This window comes from Anomaloglossus baeobatrachus, unplaced genomic scaffold, assembly GCF_048569485.1.
Source record: "Anomaloglossus baeobatrachus isolate aAnoBae1 unplaced genomic scaffold, aAnoBae1.hap1 Scaffold_2216, whole genome shotgun sequence".
Lineage (NCBI taxonomy): Eukaryota > Metazoa > Chordata > Amphibia > Anura > Aromobatidae > Anomaloglossus > Anomaloglossus baeobatrachus.
In genome coordinates, this window is record NW_027441992.1 from 162,241 (window position 1) to 167,582 (window position 5,342).

The window sequence follows — 5,342 nt, forward strand, 5'->3', positions numbered from 1 at the left end:
CTCTGCAAAACAGCCTTTTCAAGGGTTGGCTTGGGTGACAAAATGTCTTCTGTAGGCGTGGGTTTGTCTCCCTCTCCCTAAGATGTGTCCGGTATAGGCCAGGGTGCCACTCAAGGCCGTAACCAATTCGGGTTATAGCTTCTCGGCCTTTTGGCTAAGATCAAGTGTAGTTTCGGAGGACGCTACCTTGGTCGGTACTGGAAGGTGCCTGGGATTGCACGTCTGCCGGCCTTGAGGAAGTGTGTGCGCCTTCTGGTGACACATAGCCCTCTTGTGCCTGGACGGTTCCCAGGCAACGGGAGGCGATCACCTTTGTTATTTTGAAGTCCTACTGATAAACAGAAAAAAAAAAAAATTAAATCTGTTCTTATCAGTTTAATATCTGATACGTCCCCTCTCTGGGGACCATATATTAAATGGATTTTTAGAACAAGGAGATGGAAAAAATCTTGCTCTGTCCACTGCACGCATTGACCTGGTATTGCAGTACCTCCAGGACCGGTGCACCCCTTCTTAACCCAGTTTCCAAAAGCAGAACTCAATTCACCTGATTCAAATGAGCCCCATTAGTGAATTGAAAGAAAGCAAAAACTTTATATGCACCTCAATTTGGCCAATTCACTTTTCACACTTTCACCCTTTTTTTTATCTTTCACACCTTTTACTTGCTTTATTGATGCAAAAAGCTGTGCCAAATAGCAAACTCATCTCCACTCAACTTGACCAACTCTGCTATGTCCCGTGCAGTATCTTATTCTCAGTCTTATCTAGATCATTTGCAATTGAATAGAATAGATCCCTTTTGGCTGCTTATGACTGTGTAAAATATGTAGTTTTACTGGGCTGGGATGAGAGAATCCATTGAAGCATGGTGTAGGGATTGTGGTTCCTGTGTGCTAAGAAGAGAGGCTGGCACCAGCCAGAAAGCCCCATTGCAGCCAATAATCACTTAATAACTTTTTCAACTTGTCATCATATGGGAGGCCTTCCATTCCTTGTAGTAGTCTAGTTGCCCACCTTTGAACTGACTCTAACTTCTGAATGTCCTTATTAAAATGTGGAGCCCAAAACTGGTTCCCATATTCCAGATGTAGCCTTACAAGTGATTTATAGAGGTGTAACAATACGTTGGGATCACGGGATCTAATCTCCCTTTTTATACACCCTAAAATCTTGTCCCAAGCAGCATTCCATCAGCCTCTGGAAGGTTCCTGGCGCATTGCACAGCTCGAAGGGCATGCTTTTGAACTCGCAGAGACCCATAGGGGTGGCGAAGGCGGTCTTCTCCCGGTCTGCCTCAGCAACGGACACTTGCCAATAGTGACTAGTGAGATCAAGGGTAGAAAAATAATTTGCAGTTCTCAATGCAGCTAGCGATTCCTCAATACGGGGAGTGGTGCCGTCCTTCTTTTTTAACAGGATCAACAGAGCTGCCCAAAGGCTACAACTGTCACGGATAACCCCAGCCGCCTTCATGTTGCTCAACATGTCCTTGGTACACTGGCAATGTGAAGGTGGTATTGGCTTATAGCTCTCTTTGATGGGTGGGTGTGCACCTGTGGGGATGTGGTGTTGGACCCCTTTTATTCCCCCAAAATCTAGCGGGCTTCCCACCGGTAACCCGCTCCCCAGCTTGGATGGATGCTGAGGGAGCCCCTTTTGCCCGCAGGCTCTGGCCCTGGGAACTGTAGCCTTGGCGGTGACTGTGCTTCCCTCTACGGTGTGAGCTGTTGCCTTCAATCGGGTCTTGACTGCTGGGAAACCCTGGAGGTTCCTGTCGCTAACGGATTTGACCGGTTTTACGGCGACTCCTAGCCTGGTCGGGGTCCGTAGGCCCTGCCGGATGGTGCTGGCTTCTCTTCACTCCCCGATCTGGTACCGGCGGGCCACCGCCCATCCCCGGTCCGTACGGTTCACTCCAATCAGCCTCTCCTGCAGAAGGTCACCACCGTCTGCCAACCTTGCTGAGTGCCCGGGCCACACACCCGGACACGGTCAGTCTCCTCTCCTCTTCACTTCTCTAACTCCAAAACTGATCTCTAATCTGACTCCTTTTCCCGCCTCCAGGACTGTGAACTCCTCGGTGGGTGGGATCAACCGCCTGGCCCACCCCCTGGTGTGGACATCAGCCCCTGGAGGAAGGCAACTAGGATTTGTGTTTAGCTTCGGTGTGCCTAGCCGGAGTGTAGAGTGTGTTGGTGTAGTACCTGTGACGACCTGGCTTGTCCAGGGCGCCACATTCCCCTATAGTAAAATGCAGACCGTCCGCGGGCTGCCCGTCCATCACGGGTTTTATTTTCACAACTGAAAAAGAATAAAACGGTAAAACATGTAAAAGCATCATAAACATTTTACAACGGTACAGCTTCCGCTCTTCTCCCACCCAAACAACCTGGCCCTGATGCTGCCCCTAAGAAGCGGGCAGCACCCCTTGACCCCAGTCCAGCACCAAGTTGCCCGAGCGGGTTCTGTGTCTTTCAGGGGGCCCACGTCCAAGGGGACCCCTGAACCCCCGGAGGATCGCCACCGGTTACGGTAGTGGCGGGCCTAGGCCATCCCTTTCCTCCAGGCCCATCCTCCCAAATCAGCCTCTCCGGAGGCAGTAACGGTGTCAAGCCAACAAACATTTTTATTTACATTGCACTAAGTTTGTGGTTGCCCTGCAAGTTCTCGGGCTTGTCCGTAAGCAGTTCCTTACGCAATGGTTGCACAGTCCCTACGGGGACAACAGTTGCCGGCAACGGCCGGTTTAATCACGGTTCAATCAGGTAAACTTCTTTGGTTGATCATCTTTACTTATCATTTAAAACTTTCAAACTGGTACACTCAACACATAAAGCCCCCCCCTTTTAAAGAGTAGTTTCCCTGTACCTAAGTGGGGGTCTACCTAGGTTGGGGCGAGTGGACCTTCGGGGTCCGGTGTCAGTGGTGACAGGCAGTGGGGCAGAGGGAACAGTCAGTTCCTCCTCCCTGCTATCATGTGGGGCAGGCGGAGGCGTAGGGGAGCTGGGTACAGGTACATCCCTGGGCACTGGCTCGCGGTTAACCGTTTCCATCATTTCTTCATCCACGGGTTGTGGGAACAGTATCACTGGAAGGATCACCGCACCGTTCTGTGTAGGCCAGTCTGCTGGAAAATCACCCATCATGGTGTGGATTACCTCTTTTTCCTTCTCCACTGGACTGGGAACTGGAGCCTCATCCGCTACTCTCAATGCTGGTGGGCACTTCTTCAGGTGGTCTCGGGAAACCGTGGCCAAAGTCCCCCCCTGGTCACGGCTGATCTGGTAGGCCTTCCCATTCTCCCATCCTGTGGGCTGGACTAGATACGGGGTTTTTTCCCATTGATCATCCAGCTTGTGGGCCCTTCTTTTCCGCTTCAGCACTACATCCCCAGGTTGGAAGGAACCGGCAGGCGCCTTCTTGTTGAAGCACTGCTCCTGTTGTCCCCGACTCCGGCACAAGTTCTTTTCAACATACTCCTGGACCTGTCGGTACTGTGTCCTCCGCCGAGTGTCCCATTCAGCTGTCGACAGGAGTGCTTCTGAAGCTTCCAAGCCCATTTCCAGATCCACTGGTAGCCGGCCGGGACGAGCTCTCATCAGGTATGCTGGAGTGCATTTCGTAGAGCTGGAAGGGATGTTGTTGTACATATCGACCAGGTCAGGTAGCTTCTCCAGCCACAGGTTCCGCTCTTCCAGTGGTAACGTCTTGAGGAGGCCCAGGACCAAGTGGTTCATCTTTTCACAAATGCCATTGGTTTGGGCGTGGTAAGGCGTGGTCCGGATTTTCTTGCAGCCGTACAACTGGCAGAATTCCTGGAATACCTCTGCTTCAAAGGCCGGACCCTGGTCGGTAAGCACCCTCTCCGGGTACCAATGCGGTCAACAGAAATAAGCCTGGAAAGCCTTAGCAGCGGTGCGGCCGGTTAAGTCCTTAACTGGGACAACCACCAGGAACCTCGAGTAGTGGTCTACGATGGTCAGAGCGTAGGTGTACCCACTTCGGCTGGGGGTGAGCTTTACATGGTCAAGGGCAACCAGCTCCAGCGGTTGGTGTGTAATGATCGGGTGTAGGGGTGCCTTCTGGCTGGCCTCGTCCTTCCTTCTCAATGCGCAAGGGCCACATTCTCGGCACCAGGCCTCCACAGATTCCCGCATTCCACTCCAATAGAACCGCTCTCTTAACAACATCTCTAGCTTCTTCCACCCGAAGTGCACTGCACCATCATGGTATGCTTGCAGGACGGTGGGCACGTTAGTCTGGGGAATCACCAGCTGGCGGATCTTCTCGTGAGTCTTTGGATTAATCAGCTCGCGATACAACTTCCCCTGGTGTAGGTATAGCCGGGTCCGTTCTTGCCACAGACGTTGGGCTTCGGCAGGGGCAGCAGGGTCTATCCCAGCAGAACCCTGTTCCACTAGAGTCTTGACCAGGCGGACAGCAGGTGCCTGGTCCTGAGCTTCCTGCCAGTCCTGTCGGGGCAGCGGATCCAGGTTCACCCGTTGTTGGTAGACGTGCACCTTCTCAGTTAATGGCCGGTGAAATGCAGGCAACTCGATCTCTTCGAGGTCATCATCCTCTGGCCCCTCTTCCGACAGGTGGGGCATCCGGGAGAGTGCATTGGCATTGACGTTGGTACGGCCGGCCCGGTACTTGATGGTGAAATCGTAGTTGGCTAACCTGGTCACCCACCGCTGCTCCAACGCGCCCAGCTTGGCCGTATCTAGATGGGTCAGCAGGTTATTGTCTGTGTACGCGGTGAACTTGGCTGCTGCCAGGTAATGGCGGAACCGCTCGGTGATAGCCCACACCAGTGCCAAGAGCTCAAGCTTGAAGGAGATGTAGTTCTCAGGGTTCCTCTCAGTCGGTCGGAGTTTTCGGCTAGCATAAGCTATTACCTTTTCCCTTCTGTCTTGGACCTGGGATAGAACAGCCCCCAAGCCCACATTGCTGGCGTCGGTGTAGAGGATGAATGGGCGGCTGTAGTCAGGGTACGCTAGGATTTCCTCTCCGGTCAGGGCTGTTCTCAGCTGGCGGAAGGATTCCTCATGCTTTTCTTCCCACACCAATGGGGCTACTAGGGATCTACCACCCTTGGTCTGTCCTACGAGGAGGTCTTGCATGGGGGCAGCCATCTTTGTGTACCCCTTAATGAAGCGACGGTAATATCCCACCAGGCCCAGAAACTGCCTCACTTCCCTCACTGTGGTCGGTCTCGGCCAGTCTTGGATGGCGGTGATCTTCTCGGGGTTGGGGGCGACACCTTCCGCACCAACCACATGTCCTAGGTACTGCACTCTGGGTTTCAGCAGATGACACTTTGAGGGCTTCAACTTCAT

At 52.9% G+C, this 5,342-nt stretch overlaps 1 pseudogene; it reads left to right on the plus strand.

Moving 5' to 3' along the window:
* The first annotated feature begins 305 nt into the window (after positions 1-305).
* LOC142261443 (U2 spliceosomal RNA) lies at positions 306-512 on the plus strand (annotated as a pseudogene).
* The last annotated feature ends 4,830 nt before the right edge of the window (positions 513-5,342 follow it).